At 35.4% G+C, this 4,492-nt stretch overlaps 1 pseudogene; it reads left to right on the forward strand.

The window, feature by feature from the left end:
• Positions 1-594: 594 nt before the first annotated feature.
• Positions 595-2,487, forward strand: LOC134576902 (olfactory receptor 226-like; annotated as a pseudogene).
• The last annotated feature ends 2,005 nt before the right edge of the window (positions 2,488-4,492 follow it).

The following is a 4,492-nucleotide window of genomic DNA, read 5'->3' on the forward strand; positions in this document are numbered from 1 at the left end:
CTCGCATCCTCCTCTCCTCCTCCCAGCGGCAGCATGTCTAACGCTGCACGCTGGGAGCCGGCACTAATATCAGAACGCCGGGGTCACTCACGTGACCCGGCGTTAAAGCTACAGCGCAACAATCACAGTGGTGGGTATAGATATCCCCCACGTGTGTTTGTTAATACTGATTGGAAGTTATCCAATCAGGATTAAGGCAAGGATTTAAATACTTACCTTTCCTGTCCCTCAGTGCCCTGTTGTGGTCTTTGCTTACTAGTATTGATACTGAACTTGTGTTTCTGGTTACGTACTCTCTGGCTTGTTAATCTGACTTTGTGACTTTCCCCTACCCTTTGACCACGGCTTGTTTCTCGTTATTCTGTCTTCTGGTTCCCCTTACTCGGCTTGTCTCCTGACTATTCTGTGTGTGCTTAGCCCGGCCACTCTAAGGTCCGGTACTGCCCATTTTCTGTGTGTGTTAGCGTGTTGGGTTCCCTAAATCGTGACAATTATACTGTAGTTATTAGATTTTCACACAGCGAAAAAATTCAGCTTGGTCAAACCATTTTGACTGAAAGTAGAGGAATTTTTGGGGATGCCCTAATTTCGCCCATGTGTTACGTCAGCTCAGCAGAAGTTCAGTATCATAAAACTGATTTAGAAAACATATTGGAGGAACCCAAAGGATGTGATAATGGGCCAGCCAATATTCTGTATAATATATACATATTACGATATTATCTATATATTTTGAAGTATACTGATAGGAGCATTTCCCCACATTTGTTTTACAGATCAGGTACGAAAAAAGCTTTAAATAGAGGGGAAAAAGAGGAGGAGTAGGAAACAAAATCCCAATATAATATAATTTTATTAAATATAAAATATATAAAATATAGATTTTCTTGTTCTGTTTCTCCTTTTTTCCCTCTATTACTCGTCTTACTTCATCTGTGAATAAAATCAACATTTAGTTACTGTTACTCCAATCATCAACGCAACGTGTTTCAACCAGTAACTGGTACATAATGTCCAACTGCTATCAGTGATATAACTGCTTTAACTGATAGGAGTTGGACATTATGAACCTCATTCAATGTGAAAATGCTAACAAAATTACACTGAATGGAGGGACAGTGCACTATAACCAACGCAATAAGATGAAATGGTTATACTGCCTACCGTGTCCCTTTGAATCACACCAAGGTGACCATTTTTGGCATTGTAGCATTGTTTATTTCTATTTTTACGAGGAAAAATAAATAACATCCAATGTCACATTCTACCATGTGTTTACACTTGCTAACAACTGTTGATTTCACCATAAGCAGTATTTTTTAGGAGAAAAATAACTACCCCAGATTGTGCTTCAGTCTAGTTCCTTTAATGAAGAAGAGGAGTGCCCTTAATCTAAAATAACAGGGAACACTCTAATCCTAAAAATACACATATTTAGAGTAGAGTAGGACTGATCTTTTGGACCTGTAATAGAAGGAACTATGCAGTCACATTACTCCTTTAATCTGTGTTTTATTCCCACAGAAATTTGATTTACTTTTGATGGAAGTGATAAATCAAACTTCTATAAGTGATTTTATTCTATTAGGCTTCTCGGAGGGACGTGGGGTATTGTCATTTTTTATGTCTGTGATGTACGCTATGATTCTAATGGGAAATGTTGCTATTGTAAGCATTATATGGATTGATTGCCATCTCCAGACCCCAATGTATTTTTTTTCTCAGTTATCTCTCCATCTTAGACATTTGTTACTCTTCAGTTACTCTTCCTGCCATGATCTTCAACTCTATTAAAAGGAGAATTTCCTTTAGTGGATGTTTTACTCAGCTGTATTTCTTTATGGCCTTTGGAGGATCTGAATGCCTGTTGCCAGCAGTTATGGCATATGATCGATATGTGGCAATATGTAACCCCTTACATTGTCCAAATGTTATAAACAAAAAGGCATGCTCTTATCTTGTTGCATCATCCTGGTCTGGTGGCTTCTTGAATTCTGTTCTCCAAACCTACATGACATCTAATTACCTACATGACATCTAATTATCTTTTGTAAAAACAGAACTGTGAACCATTTCTTTTGTGACGTTCTTCCACTGCTAAAGTCTTCTCGTACAGATACTTAGACCAGCCAAATATCATTGTTTATTATTAATGTTCTCCTGGGGATAATTCCATTTTTGTTTGTTTCCATTTCTTATATACATATTATTTCCACGATCTTGAAGATTCCATCTACTACAGGAAGGCAAAAAACCTTTTCAACATGTTCCTTTATGTTTTTGAAATTGCCTGTTTTTTATGTAACAGGCAATTTTAATTATATAGGTCCTACTCCAAAAGATACTTTTGATATTCTAAGATTGTCACCAATGATGTATATTGTTATAACTCCCTTGTTTAATCCTTTTATCTACTGCTTGAGAAACAATGAGGTTAAAAGAGTTTTCAGAAGGCTTCTCTCTAAGAAATTGATTTTAAATGTTTGATTTAAAATTAGTAAATTACCTGACTCTCCTAATGACCAAGTTGAAAATACAGCACAAATGGGCAGGTAAAAGAAGAAGGAATTACTACTGTCATATTGCCTAGAATTGTAAAATGAAATATTGTAAAACAAAATAAATAATTAATGCAAAACCTCTGTGTATATTTAGTAAATATAAAAGTTACAAATATCACTATACTCATTAGTTTAATGGTTTACAGGAAGGAACACAATGCTCAATTTGAGCATTTACCAGTTCGGTTGTTAGGAGAGAACTGATATCATAGTGGATAGTTGATGGGTAAACATTTGGCCTCTTTTTCCAGACTTGTCCTTTGGTTTTCAAATGAACTGCAATTCATCTGAATTTTGACCAATCAAATTTCTTAACTATGATGCACCAAATGGATATATTGTGGACAAACAAACCAGATCTTGCACAATCCAGATTGTTTGTGATTCTGAGTTCTGTCAGTGGTGCCAAAACGTTTGTGAAACAGAATTGAACAGACAATATGATATACACGTTTTTTTATTTTTATGATACAGAATGAGATTCCCAATCAATCGAAGGGTTATGCCTATGTAACCTTGGTAACCCTCAAATAATTTGGAAAAGGGTAGAGGAAATGATAAAAACGTTTTCTTTAAGATGTTGCACACTGGGAGCAGAGATGAGCTGTGCCATCAAACAAAATAATGGTATCCATAATCTTTTTAGGTTTATCTGGAATAGGGAATTTTGAGACTGAAATGGTTATTCACCAAAGTGAGAATTCAACGTGAATTCAAAGAAGATTTACAATTCAATGTCAAAATAGCAGAAATGAAAATAATCTCCATTTCAGCTTTGTTTCATGTGAATGTGGACAATTGTAAAGTAAATATTCTGGTGAAGTACAATAAATACATACCTTTTTCTTCCTTTGTTTTTTTTTTTTTATTCATCACATAGGAGAGAACTATTTCTAGTGGTTCATATTTATGTATTTCTGAAGAAGTAGATAGTTTAGGATTGTAAACCTGATGCTTTGCTGGCATAGGAGAATGATGCATTTCTGCTCTTCGTTCTCTCTGCCTTATATTAGGTTGTACTGTGAGATCTATCAGATCATTAAGTATCCCTGTAATTCTAGTCATGCCACGTTTATCACAAAGATGATCTGATAGGCCAGTATGAAACATGCTCATTCTACAGGGTTTTTGTAGACCAGGATCTAAAGGAGGTAATATATTCCTCTACTGGCTGTTTTCCATGGTGAAGCGATAGTCAAGTTTCAGCTTTGGAAATTATATCAGAATCATCACACAGCCATCATAGCTCACAGATAAATAATTCAAAAGATTCTGTCACGTGTCTTGTAAAATCAAGAGTTGGTGGGCCCAATTTGTAGGGTCACCTTGCTGAGAGTAATTAGAGTTTTGACATGATTAGATCATTGTAATAGGTTCTTAATTTAAGATTAAACCGTATTTGACACATGCTTATAATAAATCTGTATTGAATTTTATTCCCACCGAATTTATTAAGTATCGTAAGAGCAGGTTCAGAGTAATTGGTAATTACTGGCATGATTGTTTGTAAGGATTAGAGTTAGATAGTATCCATAGGCTGCAAAGAGACATGTGTCCAGCAAGTTCAGCCTTCCTCACATTTGTTTTTTGCTATTGATCCAAAAGAAGGCAACAAAACCAGTTTAAAGCACTTCCAATTTTGCAACAAACTAGCAGTCAGATTTATCCTTGGAAGAAGAAGCTATTACCCTACAATTAAAAAATGATATAATTGAATATGAGGTTTTTGCAAGTATGCATCTAGTTGCTATTTTAATATCTGCACAGATTCTGATAAAACTACTTCTTCAGGCAGAGAATTCCAAATCCTTATTGTTCTTATGGTAAAAAAAACAAACCCTACCTTTGCTTTAGACAAAATCTTTTTTCTTCCAGTCTAAACGCATGACCTTGTGTCCTATGTATAGGCCTGTTTGTGAATAGATTTCCAC

The sequence above is a fragment of the Pelobates fuscus genome, chromosome 11, assembly GCF_036172605.1.
Source record: "Pelobates fuscus isolate aPelFus1 chromosome 11, aPelFus1.pri, whole genome shotgun sequence".
In the NCBI taxonomy this organism is placed as follows: Eukaryota; Metazoa; Chordata; class Amphibia; order Anura; family Pelobatidae; genus Pelobates; species Pelobates fuscus.